General features: G+C 48.6%; 1 long non-coding RNA gene across 3 annotated transcripts in view; it reads left to right on the top strand.

Moving 5' to 3' along the window:
- LOC144240133 (uncharacterized) overlaps positions 1-24554 on the top strand; it is a 145304-nt gene that overhangs the window by 114819 nt on the left and 5931 nt on the right. For all 3 annotated transcript variants that reach the window (XR_013337607.1, XR_013337608.1, XR_013337610.1), the window contains one exon: positions 21255-21386. This is a non-coding gene — a long non-coding RNA (uncharacterized LOC144240133). The remainder of the gene's footprint in view (positions 1-21254; positions 21387-24554) is intronic.

Consider the following 24554-nt stretch of genomic DNA (forward strand, 5'->3'; position numbering starts at 1 on the left):
CCTGCCGGTCCCCCGACCCCCGTAAACGTTTTCTAAATTTTCTCCCCTTTTAACGGTAGCCATCGTGAATACTGGATTCCTTTGAACTGTCTGCTGGTGCTTGACGCTAACAGTAGCACCACCAATTCTGGTAATTCAGTATTTATTTTTACACGCAATTTATTTTTGCACCCATTTCACAGATGGGGGAAAAATCTACAGAGAGGCCGCGCGGTTTATCCAAGTAGCCTCAGTGGTGGAGGTAGAATTTGAACCCAAGTCCCTCTGTCTTCAACTTTGCCCATCTTGCTATCCTTTCTGTTCTTGCTTCCGAGGCTCCCCAATGCCCCACCTGCCCTTTTTCCTTTTTCTTCCTTGTGCTTCCAAAAAAAAAAAAAAAAAAAAAGGCAGTGTTGAGGACAGGAATGAGCCCAGGACCTGGGGGACATTTTCTCTGAATGCCTGGGAGATCCTGTTTTTGCAGGAAATGAAGCAAATGTGTCCTGTTGCTTAGGCTGGCCACCTGGAAATGTGTGTGTGTGTGTGTGTGTGTGTGTGTGAGAGAGACAGAGAGAGAGAGAGAGAGAGTTGTTTGCTGCCCACCCCACCCACATTTCAAGTGTACACAGTGTGCTTTACTGTTTGATCAGCTGTTGGAGGGTTGGGGCCAGGGGCTGCCTCTCCGCCCGGGGAGCGTTCTCAACACAGGAGCGGAAACCAGACCTGGAAAGGCAGGGTCGGGGGTATCTGTTGAGGTTTGCTGTTGGTGCCGTGCGACTCTGCGTCAGGGTGTTTCCTTGCGGGTCTGTAGGATTAAATGCCAGTGGTCCTGAGAAAATGGAGAAGGGGTATAGTGTTCCCACATCCACCCTCCACCCCACCCCTGCCCTGGTCCAGGCCATGTTCTTCCTCACTGTACTGGTTTCCTTAAGGTACTTTGGCCATTGAATTGCCCCCTTCACCCCATCCTTTCCACCGCCTTCGCCCCTCTGCTTGCAAACTTCAGTGGCTTTCTGTGTAGCTGCTACCTGGGTGTGGCATTCAGGGCTCTTACAGACTGGCCATCAGCCATCGGCCAGCCCTTCTGAGCGTCCTCTCCGTCCCTTGCTTATTTCCTTATGCTCCGTGGTGTTGGCCTGTGCCTCCCCGCTCCGGGGCCAGCTCCTGCACACCTTCTGTGTCTGTACCAAGCTCCCATGCTCCTTCCCCCGTGTAGTTTTCTGGACATTCGAGTGAGGTCCTCACTTCCTTCTCTGGCCTCCGCCGTCGCTAGCCTCGCGCACTCTCCGTACAATCCTTCTCGTGCAGTGCTGGGTGGCTGGGTTTGGTGTCAAGCTCCCATTCTGAGCAGACAGCCCTGGGGGCCAGTGATGTCCAGTCCCCACTCATGTCTCAGTGCTGGACGCCGGCCTGGCTTCCAGCGGATGCACAGGAGTCCTTCACTGATTTCCTGATCCTTCAGCTGGAGTGAGCTGTTGATGCCTCGAGCAGCTCTGAGCATGGAGGTTTGAAACATTTTGCTCAAAATAGGCCTCTGAGCCTACAAGGCAGTGTACTTTTTAAGAAGGCATTTGAACTATTTTGCCAGTCTGCTCCTTGTTACCAAGGGGTGGGGAGGAAAAGCGTCAGCATGTGGCCAGATGTGAGCTGCGTGTTACTCCCGCCTCGTAGGCTTGTTTGTTCAGTGTTGGAAGAAGGTTCTGATTTCATAGAAGCTGGTTATGTATACGATTTGCCTCTTTGTCCACGGAAGGTACCCTTGTTTCAGGTGGGCCACTGGCACCCAGTTTCTGATACAGACAGGAGCTTCAAGCATTTTACAGCTGGGAAGAGCCTTGATAGTACACAGTCCCCATGTGATCCTTTGCAGAGGAGAGAGTCACATTCCAGGGAGTACGGTGAGCTGCCCACTGAATTCTAGAATGCGCTATAAATATGTGGCCGAGGCAGGGACAGCACCCCATCTTGCTCGTGGTCTGTACTGTGAGCTTTCCTTCTCTCCACAGCCCTTGGCAGGCTCGGTTCATAGCGCCCCGCCCCGACCACCTGCTGCCCCAGCCGCGTGTCCTGCTTAAGTGCTCCCTCTCCCAGATCCTTAGCGTGTAGTCCCTGAGTCCTGGCCATTCCTCCCTTCAAGTGACGCTGAGACCGTCTCCCCTCTGCCCACATCTGTGCTGTCAGCTTGGAGCCCGGAGCCTGCTTCAGATTCTGTGCCTCCCTCTCTCTCTGCCCCTCCCCTGCTCGCACTCCGTCTCCCAAAAATGAATAGACATTAAAAAAAATTTTTTTTAAAAAGGAAAGCACAGAATGTATATTGTAGGGAAAATATGTATACCTCTAACGAAGCAATTCCATTCCCAGGGTACACACATTTTTCACGGTGATACATCTTTTTTCCAATTTTACTAATTAGAAGAAGCAGCAAAGGTGCATGGGCAGTTAAGTTCGGAGCAGTTCTGTTTGGTAGTGAAAGGATTTCAGTAACCTCAGCCTCTAACAACTCAGTCTTGGTTAAATAATTTATGGAACGTGTGGAATACGGTACAGCTGTTAAAAATGATGGTGTTGATCTAATACCTCACTGTTATTGAGTGGGATGGGTTACAAAACAGCATGGATAGTACGATTGCATTTAAATAAGAAATTATATACGTATAGTGAGCGTGCAAAGAAATCTGTGTGTGTGTGCACTTTCGTGGTTGTGGGTGATTATTATTTTTCAGGTTATGTTTTTACGTGCTCTGAATTTCCTTACAACAGGCATACGTTCATTACAGCTCTCCCTTGTCTGTATGCTCAGCTTGTTGCTGTGCCTTTGGCTGGGGGCGTGTACAAGTGGGATTTCTGGGTCCCAGGGTTACTCACACACGGTTGTCTCATTATGTGCCAGTTTGCCCTTCTGCCTGCAGTGCCTGAGATTCCTTCCATCCTATTGGGTACTTAGTACCATCCAACTTTCTCGCTGTTCCAGGTTGGTGGGTGTAATTTGGAGTCTCATTGGTTTGTTTTGCATTTTCCCATTTTCTACTGAGGTTGAACAGCTCCGTCTTCCCAGACTCATGAATGAAGCCGATCCCGCCATCTGCAGAGTCATCGACACCTTGTTCGTGTGTTTGAATCGTTAAGGAACACTGTTTTAAGACTGGAGACAAGATTGGAAGGAGGGAAAGGCAGTGTGGATGCGGGGTACCTTCATTGTGTGTGTGTGTGTGTGTGTGTGTCCACACGTGCAGTTCTGCCCAGCTCGGAGTGAGGGTGTCTCCCCAGGTCAGTTCCTTGGTCTGTTTCTGAGACCTGGAAGAGAAACAACAAGGAGGTTGTCCAGGAAGTAGAAAGCAGCGATCCCTCTAACCTTTGGATGTTTGGAGAGATCTGGTGGGTTGCGTGGAGTCAGGGGTAACACAGCTGAGGCCAGTATGGTGCCCACGTGCTCTCTTAGGTCTAATGTTTACCCTTCACGATCTGGGACGAATCCAGCTTTCCCCTCCAGTGTCTCATGACCAGGGTGGAGACAAGGCAGGGAAACTACCACCTCAGCGACTTTCCTGTCCTCATGGGGAGCCTTTCCCCATCTTGGCGGGTCTCCGAGCTCTACTGCCACGGCCACGTTTCTCCAAGATCTCGGCTGGCTGCATTCCCAGCCATTTCTCATTTCAAAAGCTTTGTAAAATCCTCTTATGTGGAAGGAGGGTTTTGGTGCTTCCTGGAGGAGGAAGATGAATCCTCGGTGGTCTGACACTGCCCGGCTGTCACGTTTGCAACAGTGGTAGAGGTGCGTGCCACCACGTCCTGAAGATGTGGGGACCCCAGAAGCTCAGTTAATTTACTAACCCAACCCAGGTTGGGGCGCCTGGGTGGCTCAGTCGGTTAAGTGTCCGACTTTGGCTCAGGTCATGATCTCAGGGTTCATGGGGTCGAGCCCTGCATCAGGGTCTGTGCTGACAGCTCAGAGCCTGGAGCCTGTCTTCGGATTCTGTGTCTCCCTCTCTGTCTGCCCCTCCCCTGCTCACCCTCTGTCTCTCTCTGTCTCGCTGTCTCAAAAATAAATAAACTTTAAAACATTTTTAAAATGTACCAACCCAGGTCTTTGAAAAGGACGAAGACTTTTCTGCTTATCCCAGAGTCCCGAAATTTCCCATCGTCTCTGTATTTACATTTATAATAAGAGCAAATGTTATTTAAGAGAAAACATAACAGCTTCAGACTTTTGGGATTTGGGGAAACTTAACCGTTCTGACATGTTTTTAGTTATTGCTTGTTAGTGTAGGAATATTATTTTAATACACTGGAGCTGTAGGCAGAGTGTGGTTAGAAAGTTAAGCCCCTTTTTATGACTTTGAGAGCGCTGGTGGAGTTTGTTTCACGGCAGGTAGTTCTTGATTGTTTGACCAAGGTTTTTGAATTGCGGGAAAAGCCATAGAAGTGAAACATATTTATCCTAATTTAATTTTAATTTTTTTTTTTTTTTTACTGGATTTTCTGTTTCCTTTTCAGTTCTGTTGTGGTAAAATTGGCATACAGCACTGTGTAAGCTGAGGGCATTGTGAAATGATGTTATGTTACTTAACATCTATCACCTCATACAGATACCAAACAAAAAAAGTGTTTTTTTTTTTTTAAATTTATGATGAGAACTTTTGAGGTCTGCGTGCTCAGCCACTCTCAGACGCACCGGACCACAGTGTTAGCTCTGGTCATCAGGTTTACAATTACACCTCCAGAATTTACTTGTCTTCTACCTGGAGGTTTGCGCCTTTTGGCCATTTTCATCCAATTCCCTTAACCCCTCTCCCCCCCCCCCAAAATATATACCACAGTGAAGAAAGAGTATTAAGTAAACGATACAGTAAAAATTCAGATTAAAATTAAAAAAATATTTTATTTATTTTTGAGAGAGAGAGAAGGAGAAAGCGAGAAAGCATGAGCAGGGGAGGGGCAGAGAGAAAGGGAGACACAGAATCTCTGAGCTGTCAACACAGAGCCTGACCTGGGGCTCCAACTCAAACACCATGAGATCATGACCTGAGCTGAAGTCGGACGCTTAACTGACTGAGCCACCCAGGCATCCCTAAAACTTCAGATTTTTTAAAAAGAGAGTAGAGTGTACTCTTGATTCAGTTTGCCGCCAAGTTAAAAAAAAAACAAAAACAAACAAAGTCGCAGCACACGGGAAACATTAAGTTTTCTAAACTTATACTCATCTGGGGAGTTTTCCACCTTGGGGTCATTTGGCAGTGTTTGGAGATATATATCTATTATTTTATTTTGAGTCTATTTATTTATTTTGAGGGAGGAGAGGCAGAGAGAGAGAGAGAGAGAGAGAGAGGGAGCGAGCATCCCAAGCAGGTTGCACACGGTCAGCACAGAGCCAGATGCAGGGCTCAAACGCCCAAACCATGAGATCGTGACCTGAGCTGAAGTTGGACACTTAACGGTCTGAGCCTCCGAGGTGCCCCTGGAGATATTTTTGATTGTCATGACTTTGGGAGAGGGGTGCCCGCATCATCTAGTATTTAGAATCCAAGGATGATGATGCAGAACCCTCCTACCACACAGGACGGCCCCTTAGCGAAGCACAGCTCAGCCCAAGATGTAGCTGTGCTGAGGTTTCCTGAGAGTCTGGGCTGGGAGGCTGTCTGTTATGTCATGTGTGCCATTTTCTGCGCCTTTCTGGGCATTCATTGGAGGACACGCCTCCAAGGCCTATGGGGATATTTAGAATGACATCAAGTCAACCAAATCCCTTGCTCGCTCCCCTTTAAACAGTGTACTCTTGTATTTAAAAGTCTGATTCTGAAAACAGATATAATTTATATCCAACCTTTTGGTCGCTGCTACTGCCTGTGAGTGAGGATACAGCCATGTGGCCACAATAATCAGGCAGGTGCACTTGGAGCCTCTTTCAAATGTAATTGGTGACTCTTGAATGTGCATGAGCCTCCCTGGGCACCTAAGGCCCTGAGTGGAGGAAGTATCTCATGACTGCTTATTAATGCGTCTGTGGGGCCTGGGCATCTGCCACTGATTTCTTCTATCAAATCCGAAAGGGAGAAAAATCCCTCTCTAATTTAACCCTGAGCCTTCTGTGATATATGACTTTACCTATAAACTTCCATGCCCACGTGTGCATTGGTTTGGGGGGGCGCTTTGCAAAAGCAGGTCCTTCTTGACACACGAGACACATCTAGGGGTGGGGGTCTCCAGGGTTAGTGTCTGCATTGCACCCACCCAGCTTTAAGCAGAGAAGGCTTGAGCGGTTGAGCTGGTATTTTAGTTTTATGGCTGATGCTTTGATTCTATTTGCAGAGGGAATTTCTGCAACCACGAATTTGGAATCATGTTGTCATGGTTTCGCTTAAAAAATCTGTAGTTGGGGCGCCTGGGTGGTTCAGTGGTTAAGCATCTGACTTTGGCTCAGGTCATGATCTCACGGTTCGTGGGTTCGAGCCCTGTGTCGGGCTCTTTGCTGACCGCTAGCTTAGAGCCTGGAGCCTGTCTTCAGATTCTGTGTCTCCCTGTCTCTCTGACCCTCCTCTGCTCGTGCTGTCTCTCTCTCTGTCTCTTAAAAATAAATAAAACATTAAAAAAAATTTTTTTAAATCCATACTTAATCTAAGGGTGATCTTCCAGGAACCCAGACTTTATTTTTCTGTGGGGGCAGGGGACGGGAGATCCATGCTTACAGGCAGGTGTGGTGCAGAGGAGAGGCCGTGGCAACAGAGAGCTCACTTGACCTCCCTCCCTACACACAGATGAGAAAACGGAGGCCCGTAAGAGAGGAGGGTTTATTGAGGCCGTCCATTGAATTTGTAGGAAAAGCAGAACTTACGTGCAAGGGGTTCTGATGCTCAGCTTGGTCCTTTCTGGGCCTCCACACTGTGGCGGCCTGGGTTTTGGGCTGGTCCAGCTGGTCTCCCCAGCATTTTTGGGCAAGACCTAGGTGCAACCATGGTTAAATGGATAGAGCATTCTTCCCGGTGCATTTACTGAGGCCACCTGTGAGCACAGGGGGACCTGAGCTGTCCAAGGAGCTTCCGATGCAATTGGGGGAGACAGGCTGATGCCCTTGGATGATTCCATGGGTAGAGAAGAAAGGATTCAGTTCAACTGGGGAATGATGCAACAAAAGCAACACTCACAAACAAAAGCATAAACTGCAAAATGATGGCCCCAGGGGCTTGAGGCCCAAACAGAACGGTCTGGAAAGGCAAATGGGGAAGAAGAGGATTAGGGTCAGGGCTCAGCAGGGTGGGAAGCAGAGTCTCTTCTGGGACCTTGTGCGATGGGGAGGGTGTGAGAAAATGATCACTTGCAAATCATGATGATGACAATAATCAACTAATGGTAATCACCAACTCATCTTGATGAAGCCCTACTGTGTACCAGGCTCTGTGCTAAACGTTTTCTGTGTTTCCTCATTCCTCTGATCCGTGTGTGGCCAGAGTCCTCGGTTTCCAGATGAGAAAATCAAGGCACAGAGTGATGGAGTCCTTCTCAAGGCCATGCCACCGGTGAAGGGCGGGAACCTGACTTCCGAGCCAGCATTCTCTGCCCTTCCCTTCTCGCAGCCGGCTTTTGGAAGACCTGAATTCTAGCTGGAGGATTTGGGGAATTGCGAGTGGGAAGAGCAGATGGAGTGAAATAATCAAATAGCCAAGTGCTGCTTTGGTAACGCTGACCCATGCTAGGTGCTTACTAAGTATTTGCTGAGTGAATGTGTGAATAGTGATGTGGCTCAGTGGGGGCTCAGGATGGTTGTGGAGACCTGTGGAAGGTGCTGGAAGGGCCAGTAGGGAGCCTGGAGGTCTGAGCCGATGAAAAGGGAGAGGGGGAGGAGAATGTCAGGAGGCCCTGAAGGACCCAGAGAAGGGGATCAGGGTGAAGGGGGTGGTCAGGCAGGGGAGAAGGGGAGAAAGAAGACGGTGCAGGGGTGTCTGGGTGGCTCAGTTGGTTAAGCATCTGAGTCTTGATTTCAGCTCAGGTCATGATCTCATGGTTTGTGGATTGGAACCCTGTGTCGGGCTCTGCACTGTGTCAGTGTGGAGCCTTCTTGGAAGTCTGTTTCCCTCGCTCTCTGCCCTTACCCAGCTTGCACACGCACACTCTTCTCTCTCAAAATAAATAAACTTAAAAAAAAAAAAAAAAGAAGGTGGTGTACAGGTGACACTTGCTCACAGAAATTCCATCCACATATTTGGACATCTGGGCTGAGCCTCTGAGAAGTGACTGTCTCTGAAGTGGGGTGCTGGAGGCAAGGAGTGACATTCCCACGCCCCCCACCATGTGACCGGGACAAGTGGGTGCCGAAAGGGTCACTCATGACGTGTGTCCCAAAGCACAGTGACCTCACAGTTTCTAGGCTGTAGTTGGGTCCGCTGGGTCCATCAGAAGAGTCCCTCTTGGCCTTCTCGCCACTGCCCTTGAACCCCGTGAACCTGCCCCTGGACGTTATGCCTCACCTCCCTTGCCTGGCACCTCCTATAAAAACAAGGCAGACCCAACCCTTTGCAAACACACCTGGCAGCCGGAGGAACAGGTCTCGCTTGGTGCGTTTGCTGTTGCCGTACTTCCTGTGATGTCCCCAACAGGTTAAAGCTGGCGGGGAGCTTATTTTTTTTTGTCTTGGAAGAATGAAAGCTGCATAGAGTCCCCAGGGAGTGACAGAGAAACCAGCGTGGAGAGCAGATGGAGGCCAGAAGCCATGATATTACGAAGAAAAGCCCTAAGGCTTGTAACTGAGTTCTTAGGGGGTTCTGTGGCCCATGGTGTATGATCCGTGATTCTATGAGCTGTATGCACCCGCGGGGCACAATGTGCGTGGTGTGCAGGATGTAGGCATGGGCACCGTCAGCAATGACACCACTTCCTTGAACCCCGATGATTTGGTGCCTAAGAGGGAGGGAGGCAGCTGGGTTGTTATAAATAACAACTGGTTCCCCTTCATCAATGGAACGGCTGGGGAGCAGGGATGAGGAAGACCTTGGTTGAACACGCGAATCATTCCATCTTTCTGGGCTCGTGATTTTTAGCTGAGCTGTTGAGTATCACTCATGCTTGGCCTCCATGACCACGGCAGGAAATGGTCAGGGGTTGCAAACTGATGGTCCGCAGATATGTTTTTGGTTTTGTTTTGTTTTGATCTGTACAGTGTTTTTGACAACGGAGATGGTTGAGAACACCTAACAAGTTGGAAGTCTTCATGTAAAAGTCGAGGTCTGCTTTTCTCGACCGACGGGAATCCCTGGAAACACAGAGCTTCTGTTGCAGGTTGTGGGCGGGCACTGGGTCACAGCCATCCCCCTCGGCTGGAGTTGTGACCATCTTACGTCCCTGAGTTAAAGACAGAGCATTGGTCGCCATTTGTCACCCCGTTCGTTCTAATGTTCATGTCACACCAGGCTTGCTTCACCGGTCTCCTGTGCTGACGGGGCTCTGTGGCATTTGCGTTTTTGACGAGGTACTTTGGGTCATTGCACTTGACCGGGAGCTGGGTGCTGGAACCCAGGAGCCCTGGCATGATGGGGGGGGGTGTGTGCCACATGAAGGCAGGGAAAGGAGTGGAGGTGCTTGCTTCTGGGTGCATCTGGAAGGCTCTCGAACACCAGTGTTCAGGAGGGCCTGACTGGAGACCTTGACCGTGAGAGCCGGGCCGCTGGAGACCTTGATGCTCACGCTGCCCCGGAGGAAAAGCTTTGTCTCACGGAACTGAACGTCTGTCTCCAGGTGCCCACCTGGAGCTTAGTGAGATGAGGTTCTCGTCGCACGGGTGTTTGCCTTTCTAAGTGGCTTGTTTGAACTGCTTTACGAAGAAGGTGTTGGGTGGAGCCAGGGGCCCAGGAAGGAAGGTCGTCCTTGGGAACTGTATCCTGGCCTCCTGCCTGGGTGGGAGGCGATGCTGGTCATGCCCCCTGAGCTGGGGGCTAATGCCAAGCCATTGCCCACTCTCCGGGGACAGTGCTGTTCCTCCCTGCAGGGAAGCTCGAAGGTGGGTTTTGGAATTGGGTTCTTTCTTCAAGTTTACTTACTTTCTTTAAAAATGTTTTTTTAATGTTTTTATTTATTTTATTTATTTAAAAAAAATTTTTTTTTAATGTTTTGTTTATTTCTAGGAGAGAGAGAGAGACAGCGTGAGCAGGGGAGGGTCAGAAAGAGAGGGAAACACAGACTCTGAAATAGGCTCCAGGCTCTGAGCTGGCAGTCAGCACAGAGCCCGACGCGGGGCTCAAACCCACGAACCATGAGATCATGACCTAAGCGAAAGTCGGACGCTTAACCGACTAAGCCACCCAGGCGCCCCTGTTTTTATTTATTTTTAGGAGAGATCGAGCACAAGCTGAGGAGGGATAGAGAGAGAGGGAGACACAGAATCTGAAGCAGGCTCGAGGCTCTGAGCTGTTAGCACAGAGCCTGATACGGGGGTTGAACTCGTGAGCTGCGAGATCAAGACCTGAGCTGAAGTCAGACGCTTAACCAACTGAACCACCCAAGTGCCCCTAGTTTTCTTTTTTTAATTAAAAAAATTTTTTTTATCTGAGAAAAAGAGAAGGGGCGAGGGACAGAGAGCACCTTTCTGATGCAGGACTTGATCCCACAACCCTGAGATCATGACCTGAACTGAAATCGATGGTCAGGCACTCAACTCACTGAGCCACCCAGGCGCCCCGAGTTTACTTAGTTTTCTAGGGAAGGCTCAGTAGTTATGTCGTATGCTCTGAGGATGCAGGTGCAGGGTCAAGGTCAGAGGGGAAAATGGGGCAAGCCCCTGACCCCAGAGCAGAAGCCCCACCAGGCATTAAGGCTGCTTGGCATCTCAGCCAGCTCCCAGCAGCTGCTTGATTTTGTCCCCCCACCCCCATTTCGTTCTCATTTTCTTTATTAATTTTTCTTTATTTTTTAAATATTTTACTTTTATTGAGAGAGAGAAGGTGCAGGTGAGTGAGGGTGAGGAGAGAGAGAGAGAATCCCACAAGGGATAGAGATAGAGATACACGGGGGGGGGGAGGGAAAGAGGGAGAGAGAGAGAAGTGAGGTTCACCCTAAGTGAGGCTTGAGCTCACCTGAGGCGGGGCTCATGCTCACCCGATGTGGGACTCGAACTCATGAAACATGAGATCATGACCTGAGCCGAAGTCGGATGCTCAACAGCTGGGCCACCCAGGCACCCTGTTAATTTTTCTAAACGTCAAAGGTGACATGCTCTTTGTGACAAGTGGTGTGGTTTCTGCATCAAGCTGGTGCCTGAGCTACAGAGCTACTCAAATGGGCTTAAAAATGAAATCAGCCGGGGTGGAGGAAAGGTTCCCTTGCTGGGTTTGGCTCCTCAAGCCACCAGATGAGGGGAGGTGACCTGCAGCCTCTGGGCAGAGCAGAGGGGCCCCTGGACCAGCTCCAGGAGAGAGTAGGCCTGACGCATTTAAACTATTTTTTTTAATTACTGACTTTGAATTTTACTTCCTCATTTGTTCCTTTTAAAAATAGATCGTATATTCACATGGTTCAACATTCCTGAGGAGCCAAAGAATATATTGTGGGTAATGTCCTTCTTAGCTCTCATCTATCCCCTTCGTCACCACGCTTCGTTCTCTGCGTGCCGTCAATTTTCTGTGACTCTTTGCCAAGAGGTTTTAAAAGTAGAGAAATGAGTGTAATGTATGTACATACACCTATAAATAAATACATATCTTTCCCCATTTTTAAAAACGTTTATTTATTTTTGAGAGAGACAGTGTGTGCGCTTGGGGGAAGGAGAGAATCTCAACCAGGCTCCATGCTGTCAGCTCAGAGCCCGATGTTGGGGCTCGAACCCACAATCCGTGAGATCATGACCTGAGCTGAAATCAATAGTCAGATGCTTAACTGCCTGAGCCACCCAGGCACCCCTATCTTTCCATTTTTTTTTTTTTTTTTATTTTAAATTATTTATATATTTATTTGTTTACTTTAAAACTTTCTTTTAAATGTTCATTTATTTTTGAGAGAGGCAGAGTGTGAGCGGGGGAGGGGCAGAGAGAGAGAGAGAGAGAGAGAGAGAAACAGAATCCCAAGGAGGCTCCAGGCTCTGAGCTGTCAGCACAGAGCCCGACGTGGGGCTCTTACCTATGAACCGTGAGATCATGACCCAAGCCGAAGTCGGAGGCTCAACCGACTGAACCACCCAGGTGCCCTTCTCTTTCCCGGTTGTTAGTAACAGCTTTATAAGCTATAATTCACATATCACACAGTTCACCCATTTAAAGTGTCCAGTTCATGGCTTAGTGTATGCACAGACTTGTGCACCTTTACCCCAATCAATTTTAGAAGATTTTCATCACCCCGAAAAGAAACCCTGAGCCTATTAGCAAAGCCCCCATCTCTGTCCCAACTCCCAGGCTTAGGTAAACACTATTTAGGATTGGTTTCCCTTCAAACTCCTTTTCCAGAATTTTCCTAGCTATTCTTGTTACCCGTTTTGTTTTTTTTGCTTTTTTTGTTTTTTTTTGTTTTTCCTTCTCTGAGCTTTGGAACCAACTTGCCTAGATTCCCCAAAAGAAATCTGTCAGTATTTTATTGGACTTAGTTAAACTTGTGGATTAATTTGGGAGGCATGACATTGGCATGGACACTTTCTAGTCAGAAGCACGGCGCGCCCTCCCTCTGCTGGCACCGCCTTCCGTCGGTTGCTTTTGGTGGTGTGGGAGGCAGTGGGCGACGACAAGAATTTGCAGTTGCTGACGGTGTGGGGACCCCCGGCAAGTGTCCTGCTCTCTGCTGGAGTGTGAAGAGCTTGGGCTCTGGAATGTGGTAGAGGTAGATCTGGGCCCCACTCGCAGGCCTCCTGGCTTTCGTTTCCTTGACTCCGTGCTGCCTCGCTGGCCAGAGGCTCCCCGAGGAGCACGCGTGCGATGCCTGGCACTGAGTGTGGCCCCGTGGTGGTGGCGGCTGTTCCTGTCACCCCAGCGGAACGAGGCTGTAGGAGGGACACACGTGATTCAGAGTCCCACATAGATGGTACCCCACGCGGGGGTGGTGCCTACGGATGGAGATCACGGGAGACTGAGGAAGCAGGAAACGTGACCTCTGTGGGGCGTCCAGGGAAGGCCTCGTTGGGGAAACAGGCAAGCTGTGGCCCACGGAGCGGGTGAGGCTGGGGGGCACCATGAGGCTCTGTCACCAGAACCCCAATTGAACCTGGCCGGCGGTAGAAATGGAGATGAGATTAAGATCCAGGGGCGCTTGGGGGGCTCAGTCAGTTGAGCGTCCGACTTCGGCTCAGGTCATGATCTCACGGTTCCTGGGTTCGAGCCCTGCGTCGGGCTCTGTGCTGACAGCTCAGAGCCTGGAGCCTGCTTCAGATTCTGTGTCTCCCTCTCTCTCTGACCCTTCCCTGCTTGCACTGTGTCTCTTCAAAATAAATAAAAGTTAAAAAAATATTTTTTAAAGATTCAGGGGAGTGAGTCGCCCAGAGGCACATAATAGAGGAACTGGGGAGCCGAGGTGCGAACCCCATCTCTGGGCATGCAGCCTGTGGATCTGATGGCTACACCCCCAGCTGAATTTCTCATAACAGACTAACCCTTAAGATTTGGTTTGGTTTGGGTATCCTCTTCACAGGGGAGGGCAGGGGCGGAAGGCTCCCCTCCACGTGGGCCCGCTGAGCCCCGGTGCTCTGCTCCCCGCCTTTGTGTTTGCACAGGCGAGAACGGCCCCCCTCGCTGGGAAACCCGCTTCTGAGCAGCTGCTGACAGGACTGCCGAGTAAACAAATCCTCCGGCTTTCGGATCACATTTCAGAGCAAAAGAATCTTGAACTTCTCCTCTGCCTTGTCAGAGATGTGTGTTTTGGCTCCCCTGGAAGGATCCTTTGTCTCTTAGAACTTCTCTGGCTTTGCCTGTTCCTGTGGACATTTACTTAAAGCTGCCGCTGGCCATCTCTTCATCGAGGCCATCTGGTTCAAAGGGACCTCGTTCCATGGGGCGCCTGGCTGGCTCAGTTGGTTAAGCGTCCAACTCTTGATTTGGGCACAGGTCATGATTTCCCGGTTCGTGGGATCAAGCCTCGGGTCAACAGCATGGAGCCCACTTGGGGTTTTCTCTGTCTCCCTCTCTCTGCCCCTTCTCTGCTAATGCTTTCTCTCTCTCAAAAAATGGATAAATAAAGGGACCTTGTTGCCCTAAAGAGAAACAGTGTCAAGGGGGCCATGCCATAGAGCACAGGCCAGCTATATCTTCTCCCTTCTCTGATTCCCGAATCTCCTTCTGTAGCTGGAAAGCTGTATGCCCGACAATTTTGGCTGCTCCCCTGCCTGGTCCCCCCGCCCGCTCCCCCTACCTCCATCTACGGCTGTGGAAACAGGCCTGTGTGTAGAATTGCTGGGTTATGAACTCGGGTCTGACTCGACACGGGGGATCTAGAACCAGGTGTCTAGAACTTTCTTCCTGAGGCTGGTGACTGTGATGAGGGCTGTGTCCACAAGCTGACCCACTGTCCCCTGGAGGGACTCGGGACTTCAGAGCCTCTGTGGCCATGTGGCCTTGGCCTTTTCCACAGGCCGGTGTGCTTATAAACATCCCTGTGGGAAGGAGTCACCAGAGTGTTTGTCTTCTTGGAAAACCTGTTCCCCGGTGGCCTTGAGCAAAAATATTTAGGATACTGTCACTGAGGCACTTTGAATGTATGGTTCTTCCTTTCTAGAGCAGGGATGAGTCCTGGGGTTTTGAAGGGTTGGACGGAATAGGAAAATTATGTGGAAGTTAGTAAAACTTCTAACAGTAAGTTAGAAGGTAGGAAAACCTCAAGATGGTTTGTATTGTTACAGCGATGGTTTTACTTCATGCTGTGCCTGCCTTGATCCATCAAGGTCCTGTGGCTGTTTGGATTCTCCACGTGGTGAGTGACGGAAACCTCAGCCCAGGCTGGCTTTGGTAGCTGTCAAGGGGGGCTGGCTTTATGTTATTTATGTTTTTTAAAAAATGTTTATTTTTGAGAGAGAGAGAGAGAGAGAGAGAGAGAGAGAGAGAGGCAAAGAGAGAGGGAGACACAGAATCTGAAGCAGGCTCCAGGCTCTGAGCTGTCAGCACAGAGTCCGACTCAGGGCTCAAATTCACAAATGAGGAGATTGTTACCTGAGCTGAAGTCGGATGCTCAACCAACTGAGCCACGCAGGTGCCCCAAAGAGGGCTGGCTTTATAGGAGATTTGGAACTTGGTCTCTCTCCCTCCCAATCTGCCTTCTGCCAGGTGGACTTTATTTTCCGTTTCTTTGTTTTTTTCTTTTTAAGTTCATTTATTCATTTTGAGAGGAGAGACAGAAAAAAAGTGTGAATGGGGGAGGGGCAGGGAAAGAGAGAGAGAGAGAGAGAGAGAATCCCAACTAGGCTCCACACTGTCAGCACAGAGCCTGATGTGGGGCTTGAGCCCGTGAATCGTGAGATCATGACCTGAGCCAAACCCTGACACTTAACCAACTGAGCTGCCCAGGTGCCCATTTACTTTCCATTTCCAGAAGGTGGCAAGATGGCTTCTTTCATTCGGATCTCAAGGCCAGTGGGCAGAGCATTTACTGCCCCCGGTCCAGCCTTCCTAGCCAAGGGCCATTGGCTCTGATTGGTCCCCAGTCCCGCCCCTCTTGCCATAGCCTGGGGATTGCAACACACTGATTGGCTTAGCTTCAGTCCCACATCTACTCCTGGAACTGGGGGTGTGGTCATTGGCCAGGTCTGCTCAACCACGGGGACCACGTGGGAAGGGGATTCACCCAGGCTGCTGAAGATACAGGCGCCGAAAGGGAGGGAGGAGATGGAGGCTGGCCTGCTTTGAACCAACTCATATCCTAAGGGATCCATGATTTAGAACGAGTTCATTAGAAGTGTACACAGATTGGGGTGCCTTGTGGCTCAGTCAATTAAGTGTCCGAATTTGGCTCAGGTCATGATCTCAGGTTCATGGGTTTGAGCCCTGCATCAGGCTCTGTGTTGACAGCTCAGAGCCTGGAGCCTGCTTCAGATTCTGTGTCTCCCTCTCTCTCTGCCCCTCCCCTGCTCACACACACACTCTCTCTCTCAAAATTAAATAAACATTAAAAAAAATTTAAAACAAAGAAGTGTACACAGATCAATTTGGAGTAGGAATGTGTGAGCTGTGTGAAGTGGCAAGTTCCAGAAGGTGTGACAAGGGCAGAGAGTTTCTTGGTGTCAGTGTCGAGTGGGTGTGGAATCTGGTGGGGGTATGGAGTGGGCTTGCATTTGAGAGTGAGCAGGAAGTAGCCAGAGACAACTGGCACCTTGCCTCTTGGCAGGCACGGGTGGTTCAAGGTGACTGCCAGGGAGCTTTGTTCCAGGGCAGCCTTTGGCCTTGGCCATGGGGACATCTACCTCTTTGAGCCCCATTTTCCTCAGTTGGGGGGCAGACGGCAGCACCCTATAGAATGCCTGATGAGCTGTAACATGCAATCGTATGTGTAAATGGCTTATCCCAGCAAGAGCTCATCTATCATGGACTAGTATTAACTAGAAGAGACAGGTTAGAGTGTCCACACTCGGAGAAGACAGAGCAGGACTGGGTGAGGTTTTTCAGGCTGGAGCACTGTCCATTTTCTGTTTTCTCCCATTCTCCCTCTCGGAGGGGGGATGGCGCTATTCTCCAGCCCCAGGACCCTTAGAGTCTGCGGGAAGTGCTCACTGACTGCTCACACGTTTCCCCGCCTCTGACTTGCGCTAGGAAAGGGGTCCACCTCCTCTGGTGACACATATGTGGGGAGCCTCCAGGCCCGCCCCACCCGAGGGTGCACGTAGGTGGTGCAGTGACCGCCCACCCACCTGCCGGCCGTGAGGGCGCTTGTCCCTGGAGGCCTCCATCCGTGAGTCTGTCTCTTCAGCCTCTCACTGGGTCCCGGTTTCCCTGTTAACACATTCAACAGGGACGTGGAACGGTGAGCTTGTTTGTGAGCGGTTTTTGTGTCTCCGAGAGCTGATGGTTTGAAATGTAATTTCTCGGGGTGCCTGGGTGGCTCAGTCAGTTGGGTGTCCAACTTCGGCCCAGGTCATGATCCCACGTTTTGTGGGTTCAAACCCCACGTGGGGCTCTGTGCTGACAGCTCGAAGCCTGGAGCCTGCTTTGGATTCTGTGTCTCCCTGTCTCTGCCCCTCCTTTGTTTGTACTCTGTCTCTCTGTCTCCCAAAAATAAATAAACATTAAAAATTTTTTGAAACGTAATTTCTTCTGCTCATTATGTCAGAACTGGCATTTAAAGCATGTATGAGGGCTCTTGCTAATGGCCTTTTGCATCTAGTCAGGGTCCTCTAGTGAAACTGGACCAAGAGGATCATCTATCTATATCTATCTATCTATCTATCTATCTATCTATCATCTCTCGATCGATCGATCTATTGATCTATCGATCTATCATCTATCTATCTATCGATCTATGTATCTATGTATCCATCTATGTATCTATGTATCTATCTATCTATCTATCTTTGTAAGAGACACAGAATACATATCAATATGCATAGGAGCACATGTACCCCAATGTTCACAGCAGCACTCTCAACAATAGCCAAAACATGGAAAGAGCCTAAGTGTCCATCAATAGACAAATGGATCAAGAAGATGTGGTTTATCTATACCATGGAATACTACATGGCAATGAGAAACAATGAAATCTGGCCATGTGTAGCAACATGGATGGACCTTGAGGGTGTTATGCTGAGCGAAATAAGTCAGGCAGAGAAGGACAAATATCATATGTTTGCACGTATAGGAGGATTAGGAGGAACTTGACGGAGGAACAAGGGGGAGAAGAAGGGCGGAAATGGTGGGGGAAAGGGAGAGAGGCAAACCATGAGAGACTCTTGAATGCTGACAAAAACTGAGGACTGATGGATGTGGGGGGAGGGGGGGATGGGCATGGAGGAGGACACTTGTGGGGATGAGCACTGAGTGTTATGTGGAACCTAATTTGACAATAAACTATTTGTAAAAAAAAATACATATCAATATGTAACACATAAGTTATATTATTAATACTTTAATTAGTCATTTGTATTAATATAATCAGTCACTACACACACACACACACAGACACACACACACACACACACAGTTTTTTAAAGTAACTGGCTTACAAGATTACGGAGGCTGACAAGCTCCAAGATTTGCAGGGAGAATGTGCAATCTCAAAACCCATGAGCTTACAATGTTAGTGTAAGCTCCCGTCCCAAGACTGGCAGGCTTGAAACCCAAGAAAAGCTCACTTTTCAAGTTTAATTGTCAACATAAGGAGGAAACAAACAAACAAAATCTCATACCCTCACAGGCACACCCAGAAGTAAAGTTTGATGAAATGCCTGGACACCCTGTGGCCATATAAAATACATAAAATTAACCATCACACCTTCGGTGTAATCTAGGGGTTTAACATTATTTTCTGAGGTCACATGGTTGGAATGGCTGGCATTAAAGCAAGTAGGCCATGACATTCTAGAGACGGGTGGTGTTTTCCAGCTTCTCCCCTGGGTAACTGTTCAAGGGTCTTGTTTTAAACTAACTAGGTTAATTTTCTCATGACAAGGCTCTATAAACCATCAGGAAGAAGGGAGGTGATTTTAGGGGTGATAGGGATCCATTCCCATGAGGCAGAGCTAAAGTCAGAGCCTCCAGAACCTTCTTCTAGGGTCAGCAGTCAGTCCTGCCCCAGGGCCAATGACTAAATCAGGTTTCAAGTTCCAAGTGTACAACGAGGTTTTCACATCCAGTTATGCATTTTCTAGGTTTCCTTGTACCTGAAAAAGGGTCACAAACAGCATTGTGATTCCTCAGCCTGAAACCCAGTCAGGCTGTCAGTCTCTTTGGGCAAAAACCTTTGCAAAAGCCTTTGCAGAGAGCTCTGAACAGCTGTGACTCATCTGGGTGGGGATGTGGGGCTGTTTTCCTGACAAAGGTGTGGTGTGAGGGTCTGCGTAGATGGGGACGTTGAGTGTCCAGGGCTTGGGGACGGGTAGTCTTGGGTGGCTTGTGGCATGTGGAGCTGTTTCTAGTCTACCCCATCCAGTATTGGAGATGGAATTGGTCAGGGATTAGGAGTCAGCTAGGGCAGAAGGCGGAGACTTCTTCCACTCCTTTGGGGGGAGGTGGATGGAAAAGAAGAGTCTGTTGAGGGTGGAGAATGTAGGACTGGTGGTGTTTACAAGGTTAGTGTTTACACTGCTGCATAAAGTGTGCGTCTAAAATGCCATTGTCCCAGGATCACTGGGGAGGTGACTGGCTGTGCCCCTCTTACCCCCAAGCTTGGCATTGTTACCATGCCTTGTCTCACATTCTAAATACAAGCAGTCACACCCGTGTGCGCGTGTGAGCGTGTGTGTGTGTGCATGTGTGTGTGTGTTTGCGTGTGTGTCCAGACAGGGCAGAGAGCTTTATGATAGGGTCATCATCAGACTTTTTATTTTTAATGTTTTATATCTTTTTGAGAAAGGCCAAACAGGGGAGGGGCACAGACGGAGAGGGGGACAGAGGATCCCAAGTGGGCTCTGTGCTGATGGACTGACAGCAGTGAGCCTGATGTGGGACTCGAACTCATGAACCACGAGATCATGACCTGAGCCAAAGTCGATACTTAACTGACTGGGCCACCCAGGTGCCCCAGTCATCAGACCTTATAGCTGGTTTTTCCCTGTCCCTCAAAGTCTCTCCCCAAAGAACCACGAGGAACAGGTACTATAGGTTGTATAGGGCACTTTATGCCAAAGATACAGATACACATACAGATAAATATACATTTTTTCTACATAAATGACACTTTCATGTTTTTGGTAAGCCAGACCAGGTAAGACAAGAACAATTTGCTGTTGCTAAGAAATTATGAGAAACCTGAAAGTTGGGGCGCCTGGGTGGCTCAGTTGGTTAAGCATCTGACTTTGGCTCAGGTCATGATCTCATGGTTTGTGGGTTTGAGCCCCACGCTGGGCTCTGTACTGACAGCTCAGAGCCTGGAGCCTGCTTTGGATTCTGTGTCTCCCTCTCTCTCTCACCCTTCCCCAGCTTGTGCTCTCTCTCTCTCAATAGTAAATAAATAAACTTTAAAAATTATACCTAAAAATGAAAGCTGAAAGTGAATTTCCTATTTCATCATCTGACAAACTGACCGCAGGGTTCTGCATGCTGGGGACAGACAGGTCTAGTATGTGTCCTGCACTTGGTCACCGCCTGGGAAGAGCTGAGCATTTGCAGGAGGAATGTACAGAGCCAACGACTCTTCACCGTCCCATTTAGGATGGTTTGTGGGGGAGGGGGAGGTTGGTTCATTTCTCATAGTATCAAGTGGATTTGAAAAGGCGGGACACCGTAGAATACAAGGCGTTTGGGAAGATAGTCAAGGTAGTGGAGAAATAAATGCAAAGCACGTCAGTAGTCATGATAATAGTATTATTCCCGGTGGCATCATAAACTTTCAGCCGTGCCCTGATAAATGTGGCATCCTTCGTGCAGAGCGACTAATGCCAGAGACCGAAAGACATGTCTTAGCATTTTCCTGGTGGCCCGCAATGACCCTTTACCATCCCAGAGGTAAGAGCTAGTGTTATAACTCACCGTCCCCGTAAATCCTCATGATGGAGACGATATTGACTTGTTTTTACAAGTCCTTGTCATCCGAGAGAGGCTATAGCGCTTCTGTTTGTTTATTGTTTTCACTAACCGTAATTTTTGCTGAGAGCCTCCTGCGTGTAGGCTCCTCGAATTCACCATCTTATTTAATCCTCTCTTGCCTGTGAGGGACAAGTACTGTCCGTACCCTATTTTATTTAGGAAACTGAGGCTTAGGGAGATTAACTGACTTGTCTCAGATCACACAAGTGGAGGGCCCGAGCCTTGACCCAGGTCCCACGTGGTTGGCCTGCCAATGCCACATGTGACATCTGGGCTTGGGGTGAGGGGCCGAGGGGACAGGTGTGTCACAGCCCATGCAGACCCAGGGCTGGATCCTGTCTTCATTGAATGTTTTCATCTTTGGCTCATTAAAGATTTTCTTTGCATTAATTTTGCCCCCTTAACAACATTGTGTTGGGAGTATTATTTATCTCAATCACTGGGCTTTTCAGCACTCAAGGCCAGGCGTAGTCATCTCTACTTTGCAGGTGAGGACAAGACAGTGGGCGAGGTCCAGAATCCGTAAGAGTTCTCGTGGCTGAAAGGGAAGGAGTTGGGATATTCACCAGGGCTTCTGGGAGCAGGCTGGAGGGGGCAGTGTCACTTACCTGTGGGCGTCACAGAGTTCTCAGGAACGTGCCTCTCTTCTTCCAGGTCGGGGAAGAGGTTGAAGAAGACCCGCAAATATGACATCATCACTACTCCAGCCGAGCGAGTGGAAATGGCCCCGCTGAATGAAGAAGATGATGAGGATGAGGACTCCACAGTGTTTGACATCAAATATAGGTACGGGGTGGGGACGGCAGCTTCCTCCTGGGCCCTCGGGTGTTGGGGGGGTGGGATGGTTCACCATGGAAAACAGTGAAGGTGCAGCGTCCATGCGTCCTTGTTCTTTGGTTTGTTTGACCTTGGAGTGTTCTGCTTATGGGGAGAACCGCTTTGATCCCTTCCTAGAATGCACAGCACCCAGAAAGCCGGCAGAGGAAAGGTCATTCCTACTTTCCCCAAATGCGGATGCTGGAGAAATCTGCTTCGCGTGAAGAAAAGGAGGGCTGAATGTCAGACAGTGAGCTTGTCACGCACTGCCTGTGGCAGTCTGGTCCTGACAACCACCTGCCCCACACACTGCCCACAAACGGACACTTCTCTTTCAGCCTCTCTGAAACTGATGGCTGAGAGCGAGAAGTGGGGCGGGGCTTATTCCTTGGGTGGAATTTAACTGATGAGCTCCAAGGGCAGGCATGTGACCTAAAGGGAGCCTGTAGGAAAGTCAGAATGACTTTGTGACTTCAGGATCGTAGTTTGGTTTTTGGATCCTTTCGGAGCATGACCTTCAGGTATATGAGATCTCAGTGTAAGGCTGGGGGTGAGAGTAGATGAAAGATGAGCGCTCAGAGTCTCAGAGAAGAGGAAGTTGTTTGCCCAGGTTTACAGTTACTGCCAGCAAAGGGGAGATCCGAGCCCAGGCTGGACCCAATCCTGATTTTTCCCCGGAGAGTTCTCCAGAGAAACAGAAGCAGTAGTATATATATATCTACGTACAGAAAGAGTTATTATAAAGGTCCAAGTCTGAAGGTCTGAGAATGAGGAGAGCTGAGGATGTAAGTCCAAGTCCAAATGAGGGTGAAGACCAATGTCCCAGCTTGAAAACAGTCCGCAGGGGGAGTAAATTCTCTCTTTCCCACCTTATGTTCTGTTCTGGCCTCTGCCTGATTGGACGAGGCCCACCCACACCAGAGAGGGCAATCTGCCTCACTTAGTCTACTGAGAAAATTGTTACTCTTCTCCAGAAACACCCTCACACTCAGAATGTTTGGCCAAATGTCAGGGCACCCTGTGACTCTGCCAAGTTGACGGGTCAGATTGACCAGCACATGCAGCTTTTCCATTCCTGAGAAGGCAGGTCAGGTCTTCCACAACCTCTCCTGACTTGTTCTTTGCCAGCACAGCCTGGGCTGTTTTTGGCCCTTCTTTATAAATCAGTTGTCAGATGCAACAAAACGATGTTTGGGATTTTGACTCCATGCATCAGTTTTGGGGGAAATCAGCCCCGTGGTAAGAATCCTTCCAGTTCATGAATATGGGATGACTTTCCATTTATTTAGATATTAAAAAAAAAAGCCTTTTAGTACTTTCAAAAATATCTCCATAAATGTTTTATAAGTTTATGTTACATATATTCCCAGGTGTTTTAGATACATATATGTGTGTATTTTTAACTTAAAAAATGCTGTTTTCTTGGGGTGCCTAGGTGGCTCAGTCAGTTACTTAACTTTAGCTCTGACTTTGGCTCAGGCCATGATTTCATGGATTGTGAGTTTGGGTCCCATGTCAGGCCCTCTGCTGTCAGAATGGATCCTGCTTCAGATCTTCCTTCCCTCGCTCTCTGCCCCTCCCCCACTCATGCACATGCTCTCTCTCTCTCTCTCTTTCTCTCAAGTAAACATTAAAAAAAAAATCACACCTAAATTTTATTAAGAATACACAAACATTAAAGCATGGATTGCTTATAGTAGGTAGCAGAGCAAAACCATTAGCTGTATATTTGCATGTTAGGTAAATAGCGGCCCTTTGAGTGGAATCAGAACAGTCAGTGATATCCATCCACACCATCACATAATATACACGTAAGAAAATTCCTGATCGTTCTGGTCTTTATTGCTCAGCCATTTCATCTGTCTCACATTCAACGCACAGAAATAAAACATAACGTGAAGACAACTCTGTCCTCGTTATTAGTCACAATGAAAAGGGTCTGCCGTGTCCCGTAGGCCTGGAGGTATTATATGCGGTAGGGAGCTCTTGTGGGCTTACGGGGCTCAATGTGCTGTTTTGATGCTGAGACACTTAAATAGAATCTTATCTGTACTTAGTGACTGAAATAGCTGCGGAAGCCTGAGATCTCACTAAATAGGAAAAGACCCTAACAAAGAAATGTAACAATCAATCTGTTTAGATAGCCTATCTTTAGGCTCGTACTTTAATGTAAGGTAGAAAAAGGGGCCTTTCTTTCTTTCTTTCTTTCTTTCTTTCTTTCTTTCTTTCTTTCTTTCTTTCTTTCTTTCTTTCTTTCTTCCTTTCTTTCTTCCTTTCTCCCTTTCTTCCTTTCTTCCTTTCTTCCTTTCTAAACATTTTTAAAAAATGTTTGAGATAGAGAAGGAGAGGGGGAGCGGGGGAGAGGCAGAGAGAGAAGGAGAAGGAGAGAATCCCAAGCAGGCTCTGCACTCTTAAGCGCAGAGCCTGATGTGGGGCTCAAACCCGTGAACTGCGACATCATTACCTGAACCGAAACCAAGAGTCAGACGCTTGATTGATTGAGCCACCCAGGTGCCCCCAGAGGGGCCCTTTCTTGAGCTCATGGACGCAAGTATTATTGTGGCTTAAAGACTGCTGGATTGGGATTGTGTCTGGTATCATGAAAAGAGGCTAAGTATTGAAACTGCTGTCAGATAAAATTCCACAGCTCGTTTTAGTTCTTCAAACAATGGAGCAAATGCATCTTCTAGGCTGACCGTACATGCTGTGTGGACATTGGTCCTTTGTTAGCAGTTTTCAGGCACATCATAAGGCTGCGTTAGCCACCACCATCCTGTTCTGCATTGCCTTTCCAGTACTTACTGTCTCTCAACTGGATGCTTGTACTTTTTGACCGTTCACACAAGTCCCCTACCCCCAGTCCTCCTCTGGTAACTGAAAATCTGGTCTCTTTTTCTTATGATTTTGTTTGTCTGTTTGTTTTTGAGATTCCACATATGAGTAGGATCATGTAGTGTTTGTCTTTTGCTGTCTGGCATATTTCACTTAGCATAATGCCCTCAGGGTCCATCCATGTTGTTGCAAATGGCAGGATTTCCTTCTTTTTTATGCTAATGATATTCCATTATGTATATATATGTATATATACATATACACTACATTTTCTTTATCTGTTCACCTGTCGATGGACACATTGGT

This window comes from Crocuta crocuta, unplaced genomic scaffold (genome assembly GCF_008692635.1).
Source record: "Crocuta crocuta isolate KB4526 unplaced genomic scaffold, BGI_CrCroc_1.0 scaffold7, whole genome shotgun sequence".
NCBI classification, from domain to species: Eukaryota; Metazoa; Chordata; class Mammalia; order Carnivora; family Hyaenidae; genus Crocuta; species Crocuta crocuta.